An 8,973-nucleotide genomic window follows, 5' to 3' on the forward strand; every position below is an offset into this window, starting at 1 on the left:
GCAAGTGGCAGTAGTTTGTGCCATCTGTGAATTTCAAGCCAGCTTCAAGGAAATCGCTGTGTACAACACATAGTCAGTACTCGATGGTTGTTTCACCAAGGGTCTATAATTCTTCTTTCTCTTGAAGAAGGAATGTGTGCATATTTGGTCACAGTAAAATACCTTACCAGTTGTACTTTATGAAGACCTTGACTGGCATGGTGGTAGTGATGCTTGTTATCTTTTAATCTTGATTCAGTTTTATTTTACTGTACTTCAGGTATAAATCATCCACTGATGTGCACAGCAGCCAGAGCTATGCACACATCCAAATAGTAGTAGTAGTAAGTTTAATCCAGGGCCAAAGGCCAACAGCATTATACAAAAAAACACTATTTCATACCAACACATCCAAATAGTGGCAATCAGTTCTGAGGAAGATTGGGGTGGGATAAATCCAGGTTATTCTTCCTCCTGTGTAACTGATTAGGTTCTTAGAAACCAAGCAGCAGAGGGAATTTTGGCAGCGAAGACGAGAGTGAAGCAATGCTTCTTGGAGAGGTCGCATGGGTGATGTCAAGCCCAAACAGTCTGGGATCACACAGTGAAGAGAATGACATCATGACACTAGGTATGTTCAGGCATGTTCCTCAAACCATGGAAGAAAACATAGGCATGCATGCAAATGTGTCTCCAGCCTCCCCAGGCATGTGCACTCCTGTGTTTAGGCCTTTGCACAATTAGTGTGAAGGCCTGAGAGGATTCTTAAGTGTGTTTGGTTGAAAGCTCCCCTACCTTATCAAGGTTCTCAATCACAGAGAGATTTCTAAGTGCATTGCAGAGAATGCTCTTATAATTTCCCTTCATATCTTCACATGAATTCCTGAACACATCCAATACGTAGTTAATCACACTTGGCTATATCCTAAGATCACTTGTACTTCCATTCACCAAAAAGAGGCAATTGAAAAGTTTTGCAAAAAGCCCCCTCCCCCAAAATTAGATTGAGAGATGGTGACTGAGCCCATGGTTGCCCAATGAGATGCAAAGCTACTGTAGCAGGGATTTGTATGCAGAGCTGCCTGGTCCTGGTACAGTATTCCCTTTGCCATGTGATACTGCTGGGGCTTTATATAGTTATAGAAGAATTTTGGAGGAACAGAAGAAACAGCATGAGCTGTTTTTCCTGACTAAAGACACTTTACAGCAAGGGTAGGAAACCTTTTTCAGTCCGAGGGTCCCCATTTTCCTCCTGGGCAAGCTTCCACCGGCTGCATGCCAGTGGTGGCTGAAGCCAGAGAGGAAAGGTGTGTGGAGTATCCAATGTGACTCTTACCTTTGTACAATATACAGCATTCCAGCCACACACCCACATCCTCCTTTATGTTCTATGCAAATATATACCCTCTCTTTCAGTGGGGGTGAAGCACCCCCCAAAATCAGGGGTCATACACAAGTAATAAGATGTCTGACAGAAAGAATGTAAACTGGTGAAGCTTTCCCCCAAATTACAATTCCATACTAGAAAAGGCTTATTCTGTTTAACATCTGCCTGCCATATAGCTGATAAAGGCACAAGAGCCTAATTCCAACCCTAAACCTAGGGGTGTAGTTGTCTGGGGTCTTAGACCCCTTACTTTTTTGGGAACAGGGGCCCAGCAGGGGCCCTATATCCCTAGCACCTATGAGCCAATCACCATGAAAGGGGTGTGTGTTAGCCACTGAGAAGAGTCTTCTAACATGCTTTCTTGTCCTTTCCTGCTGATTGGAGCCAATCAGGAAGTGTGTCAGCCACTGAGACGATTCTACTCAGTAGCTAATTCTCTCCCCTTTCGTGCTTATTGGCTACTAGGGACGTCTGTTGTGCGAGAAGGCATTAACAAGGATCTCATTCTCGACCGTGCAGCAAAAAAGGGGGGAGGGACATGGCTGTGACTGTCATGAAGGGACTCTGAAGTTCTGAATTTGCCACTATACTACTGCCTAAACCATGCAAAGAACACAAGTTTCATGAGTTGTAAATGAGTTGTGCTACTGCAGGTCTTTCATTGGCAGATTTTAGGCTGACAGTACGATATTTTGTGCAAGACCAGGTGTGGTATTTCAGATGGAGGGGGTCAAAACTGATTTAAGGTTTACAGTAATTGTGTTCTGCTTCTCATGCATGGATAAATTTAAAGATTTCAACAGTTGAAAAGCAAGCAGTATATACATTTGTTGTGGTTGTTTATTAATGCCCAATAATAACTACAGTATTAGATTTTGGGGTTGTTTTTTTCATTATTGGCAAAAATTATTTGAAATCCCCATTCAACTACGAAACTCACTTGGTGCCCTTGACTGAGTCACTGCCTCTTAGCCTAACCAATCTCACAGGGTTGTTGCGCGGAGGTGGTGTCACTCTATATGTGAAAGAGGGCATTGACTCCAGCAAGCTAGAAACACGTAAACAGGCAGATTCCTCCACAGAATTGTTGTGGGGGGTGATACCAGGCTTGGGGTTGTTCTTGATTCCAAGCTGTCCGTAGAGGCTCAGATTTCGGCAGTGAGCCGGGCAGCTTGGTATCAATTATACCTCATTCGTAGACTGCAGCCCTACCTTCCTGCTCATCAGCTCCCACTGGTGGTACATGCCCTGGTCACCTCTCGGTTGGATTACTGTAATGCGCTCTACGTGGGGTTACCCTTGAAAACGGTCCGGAAATTACAACTTATACAAAATGCTGCGGCTCGACTACTTACAAACTGTCGCCGCCGGGAACACATCACTCCAGTGTTGTTCGACCTACACTGGCTTCCAGTTATTTTCCGGGCCCAATTCAAGGTGTTGGTATTAACCTTTAAATCCCTATACGGTCTTGGCCCAGTTTACCTGATGGAGCGCCTCCAGCGCCACCAACCATGCCGCCCAACAAGATCAGCCACACAGGACCTTCTCTCAATCCCGCCAACTAAAACAGCTAGGTTGGCGGGGACAAGAGAGAGGGCATTTTCAGTGGCGGCCCCCACTCTCTGGAACTCCCTCCCGTATGACCTTCAACATGCCCCTTCCCTGAATGTATTCCGCCAAGCTTTGAAGACCTGGCTCTTCAGACAGGCCTTTGGGACTTACGGGGAGGGTTAAATTTTTACGACGAATAGCCTACTACTCTGTACTGGAATTGTTTTATTGTTTTATTGTTATATTGTATTTTATGATGTATTTTATTATGATGTAATGTATTGTTGTTAAATTGTACGTCGCCTAGAGTGGCCATTGGCCAGATAGGCGACCCACAAATTAAATTATTATTATTATTATTATTATTATTATTATTCCCCTGAGCAAAGTGCTCAGGGAGATCTTGAGATGAACAATGAAATCGAGGAAGTATCTAAACTAGGTAATGTTGTAGTAATGAGTGACTTCAAGTACCTTGACATACAGAGGCTACATATATGTTCCAGTCATGACAGAGAGGTAAGAGTCCGTAAATGACTGTACCCTTGAAGAGTTGGTCATGGAACTGGCCAGACGAATGGTGACCCTGGATTTAATCTTAAGTGGTGCCCAGGACCTGGTGCAAGACATAGGTGTTGTTGAACCAATTTGAAGAAGTGACCATAGTGCTATTAAATTAAATATACATGTAAATGGCCAATTGCCAAGAAGAGCCAATATGGTTATGTGTGTGTTATCTGCCTTCAAGTTGATTATGACTTATGGCGACTCTATGAATCAATGACCTCCAATAGCATCTGTTGTAAACCACCCTGTTCAGATCTGTGGCTTCCTTTATGGAAGCAATCCATCTCTTGTTTGGCCTTCCACTTTTTCTACTCCCTTCTGTTTTTCCCAGCATTATTGTCTTTTCTAGTGAATCATGGCTTCTCATGATGTGTCCAAAGGATGATAACCTCAGTTTCATCATTTTAGCTTCTAGTGATAGTTCTGGTTTAATTGGTTCTAACACCCAGAGCAAACCTATTGAAACCAGTGGACTTGACTGATTTCAGTGAGTCACCCCTGAGTGTGGATGTCATCTGGTAAATCTAAAATCAGTCGCACCCATGGATCAGCTGAATTATGCCATCCTGGCCAACATGAGACACAAGATAACATTTGAATAGGACCCAAGATCCTAACAGAACTTGGGTAAATCTTAAAGCAAGGGTGGGATCTCAGGCGCAGGGGCTGAACGTGGACCTCCAAGTCTCTCTACCAGGCCCTCAGGACTCTCCTCAGGCCACACTCACTCTTCCAAGGCCACGCCCCTCCCTGGACATGTTTCAGAGTGTTTTTACCTTGGGGGAATATGCCACTGAAGTCTGATAGTGCCTCTTGGCGGCCTGGATACAGGACAGAGAGGGGTATTTGGATGTTTATAGCAACTAGACTATTATACAAGGATAACATTTATATTCTGGCCCCACCCACCACCAGCACGTGCCCCCAGAAAATAATGCAGCCTTTGGGATTATAAAGGTTGCCTACCCCTGTCTTAAACTTAGATTGAGGCAGTGGAGGGAACAGTACCATTACAAAAGAAAAACTGCCAGAGTTTACATAACTACAGTTAAGCAGGCAAATAAACACAGGCAGGCAATTGAAATATCTATATCAGTTCTGTTATGGTCCTCTGGAAATGGATGTGAGCAAATTCTTTTCAAGCACTTACCAAGTCAAAACTAGATGGTTGTTTTGAAGGTCAGCATGAGTTAAAGACTATTATCACTAAAGCTGGTTATTATCTATGCCTAGTTAGCACTGTGCTGGGTCCTCCCCCCCACTCACCGCCCTGAAAACACAAACAGTTCCCACCACTGAGAGTTTAAACAACTGTGTATGCTTCGAGTAACTACTAAAATTAAAGCAAATTAATGCATTAAATCATGGTAAATTGTACAGGGACAAATGGAAAAACTGAAGGATTCCAACTGTTCTCTTAAATAAAGCCAAAAATGAAGCATTCACCTTGTTTGATATGGCGAGTTTCCTCCTCCACACTGGCAAAACTTAGGATTGGTTCTCTTTTAATTCATATTATTATTATTAATATAGACCAGACATAAAACACACACACCTCCCTGTTGGGAGGAAGGGCGGGATATAAATCAAATAATAAAATAAAATAAATAAAAAGGAGAAACATTTGATAGTTCTATGGCCATACTACCCTGAACACACCCAATCTTGTCTGATCTCAGAAGCTAAGCAGGGTCAGGCCTGGTTAGTACTTGGATGGGAGACCACCTAGGAATACCGGGTGCCGTAGGCTTAGAGGAAGGCAATGGTAAACCACCTCGGAATACCTCTTACCATGAAAACCCTATGAATATATATAAAAAAAGATTCATAGGGTTGCCATAAGTCATAATCGACTTGAAGGCATATAACAACAACAATTTGATAGTTCATGTATTGTTTCAGAAAGTGTGAATTAGGTAGGTTCACCTTTAAATGCAAACTGAATCAAATTTCTCCCCCATCCTAAATTATGACAGTGCTCTTTTGTTAAGTCCAGAGACAAGCTTCTCCAGTTAACACTGAATCTTACAAAGCACTTGGATGGAACGTAAGACATTCCATTTAGTATTTTCCAAAAAAAAATGGGATATGTGAATCGTAGAAGCTACCCCTTCTGAGCTTGCCTTCACAAAGATATTCTTGGAAAAGAGAGTATTTCAAAGTGACGGCAATATTGTTATCAAGAGTAAGCAGCTCAAAAGTATAAGAAAGAGAATACTGATCTGGCCCATTTATTTCAATGGGTTGTTAAATCTTAAAAACTGAGATGGCAGTTTGGATGTCAACACCATTAACTACCTCACTGAGAATAATTTATCAGAAAAAAAGACATGTAAATGTGCATCATAAAATTGTGCCCATTATGAGATACTGAAAATTCTAAAGAGTGTGACATAACTGTATGGGGACATGCTGCTAGCTTAGGAGTGCCCAGCGTTCCACAGAATGGGACTGGTGGCACTAAATGCCTGATTTCTAGTTGAGGTCTGTCAGGTGTCTATACCCTGGAGGGCAGCTAACAGTGATCCTCCGGATTATCTCCATGATAGAGCTGAGATATAAGTGCTCAGGTGGTCCTTACGGTATTCTGGCCCCAAGTTGTTCAGGGCTTTTTTATATCAGTATTAGAACCTTGAACCTGTCCCAGTAGCATATGGGCAACAAGTGCAGATGTTTTAGCAGAGGTATTGCATGTTGTCAGCCATCTGCCTCCATCAGCAGTCTAGTTGCTGCATTTTGCACCAGCTGGCATTTCTAAAACAGGCCTATAGGCAGTCCCACATACAGTAATCCAGTCTTGAGGTACTGTAGAATTGTTGCCAGTATCCATAGATCTGGGATAGTTCTGTGGTAATATCAAGGCAAAAGTAACTTCTCTTAGGCCAGAGAAACAATGTGTACACAGCCTGAAACAGGAAGACTTTTTACAGGCCAATCCACAAATACAGAAATGGTGCCCCGCTCGCTGTGCAGCTGACGAGCGGGGCAAGGTTGCAGGTGGGGGTGAAGACGCTGCCTCTATCTTTAAAGGAGGCAGCATCGCACGTTGCGCTTGTGATGTAAGCGTGACGCGCAGCGTGAGGGGCGGAGCCTGCAGGACTATTTAAGTCCACCGCCCCTCCTACCTTCCTCTTTTGCTGCGCGACGTCGAGGGACAGACAGCAGAGAGCCGGAGCTGGGAGAAGAGCAGCGGCGGCCATTTTGACCACGTGATCAACGGGATCGGCGCCATTTTGAGGCGCTGATCTGTGGCAACACAGGCTGTGTTGTCGGCCTCTGCGCCATTGAGGCGCTGGTTTGGGCCCGTTTGGACCCATGAATTCCTGGAGGAGGGGCTGGAGAAGCGGCAGCAGCTGTAGCAGGCCATTAGAAAGGCTTGCAGAGCCTCGTGGCTGCCCCCCCCACAGAGGGAGGGGGAGGGGGAGGGAGGCGCGCCGCTTCTAAGGCTATTGATCACACCGGTTTGTCAAGGCTGTTTCACAGCTAGTTAAACAAGGACTGCTGGGCTTGAATATTCAAGGTCCTTTTGGCAGTCAGTTAAGCAAGATCACGCCACATTGCTTATTACACGCATTGAATATATCATATATTGCTCATAATATTGCAATTGTCTGATCACAGTTTGTTTTGCAGACGGTTAACCCAGATCACATTATTCCTACCCAGTTATAATATCTGCTAATAATAATAATAATAATTTTGGTTTTTTTATCAGGCGAGACAATTGTCATGCCATCCAAAAAAGGGAAAGGGGGGGCAAAAGGTAAGGGGAGAGCCTACAGGCCTCCACAAAAACACCCTCCCCCAGCGCCTGGCTCCTCGGATGAGGAGGAGGCACCACCATGGGCTGCCATCCTAGCGCTCCTTGAGGCTTTAGAGCAGCGGGGGAGGGTGATGCCAACCCCTGCTCCCAGGTCTCCACTGACTGCTTCAAGGGAAGCTGCCACTCCTGGGACTTCCACTGGGGGGGTTACCAGGCCAAAGTGAGCTAATGCTAAGGCTCAGGGTGGCACACATAAGGGTCAGCAGCAAGGGTCTAACCGTGATGTCCTTGCATTGGTTTTAGCGAGGCTTGAGGCTCTTAAAACCTGATTCCACACAGATAGTGAGCGATGGGCTGGTGGCTCCTCCTGCACCAACAGCGGCGGTGGTGACTGGAAGTGAGATGGCTACACCCCAGGCTGGCATGATATAATCTGTGACTGGGCCGCTGGTAGGAGCAGGTGAGTCTGCCTGGCCTGCTCAGGCTTATGGGTCTACAGGTTTGGGGTTGCCTCCTCAGGGTGCGTCTCAACCACCGCTCCAGGCTGCATGCAGCCAAATTTGGCAAAATGCAGGCAATGGACAGGTGATGACATCAGCTGTGTCACCTGAAGGGCCGGCTCCAACAGCTGTTTTGGCTGCTGCACAGCTGCAGCCAACCGCGACTACAAGTCTTTGTAATATTTCAGATCCTTTAGGGTCGGTGGCAAGTAATGCTATTCCTTTTGGGAATACATCTGTCACCTTGGGTTTCCACTTGCTCCCTTCAACAAAAGAAAAAATTTGGAGGGGGGAGTATGTAGATGTCTTTTCGCTCCTTTATAGGGAGCACCCCAAAAGGGACAAAGACAAGGAGACTGAGAGTGACATAGACAGGCCCAGGCGCAGGAGAAATGACCGCACCTGGGCTAATTGGCTACCAGCATACTTGATATACGCGGGAGTGCTGATCGAGAGGTAGCCTCAGAGGGGACTGTCTCTCTTTAAGTACCTGGACATAATATACAGGGCGTATGTAGAATTCTCTGGGCTGGCATGGCTGTCTTATGAAGAGGCATTTCGTATGCGGGCGGCATGCGATGTGACCCTGCCATGGGACAAGAAGGAACCCGAGCTATGGCTGCAGTTCATGACTGCGGTCCGAGCCATGACTGGAGATAGGTGTGATAGTGGGCATCTTCTGAGCAGGCAGTCGACCGCCACCCTTCCCTGCGTTAATGCGGGGCAAGGGGTTCAACAATGGCTGCTATGCTGGGAGTTCAATTTTTCCCTATAGTGGTGGCAGTCTATTTGTGGGCTGTGGAGTTGAAGAACTCCACGGTCCACTTCTGGTGTGATAACATGGCTACGGTACATGTTATCAATTCCCTCACATCCAGGAATGCCAGGGTTATGGGTCTTGTCCGTTCTTCTGTTCTCCAGTGCCTGCGTTTTAATGTTCTTTTTTGGGCACAGCATGTTCCTGCCATTGACAATAGTGTTGCTGATGCTCTGTCACGGAACCAGATGGACCGTTTCCGTCAGCTGGCGCCGCTGGCCAGGGCTCAGCCGGAAGCCGTGCCCCCTGCGATATGGGAGATTGGAGAGCAGAGTTGGAGAGGGCCATAAGCCTTTCCATTGCCCCCAGTACGCTCGCCAGTTACCAGAGAGCAGGTAGGGACATGTAGGACTTCTGGGCCTCCAAAGTGGCCTATTCCGGTAAGTCACCTGCTTGAATTCCTGGT

At 45.9% G+C, this 8,973-nt stretch overlaps 1 pseudogene; it reads left to right on the forward strand.

Annotated features, from left to right (window-relative positions):
• Window positions 1-5,118: 5,118 nt before the first annotated feature.
• LOC133384580 (5S ribosomal RNA) lies at window positions 5,119-5,237 on the forward strand (annotated as a pseudogene).
• Window positions 5,238-8,973: the final 3,736 nt, after the last annotated feature.

The sequence above is a fragment of the Rhineura floridana genome, chromosome 4, assembly GCF_030035675.1.
Source record: "Rhineura floridana isolate rRhiFlo1 chromosome 4, rRhiFlo1.hap2, whole genome shotgun sequence".
In the NCBI taxonomy this organism is placed as follows: domain Eukaryota; kingdom Metazoa; phylum Chordata; class Lepidosauria; order Squamata; family Rhineuridae; genus Rhineura; species Rhineura floridana.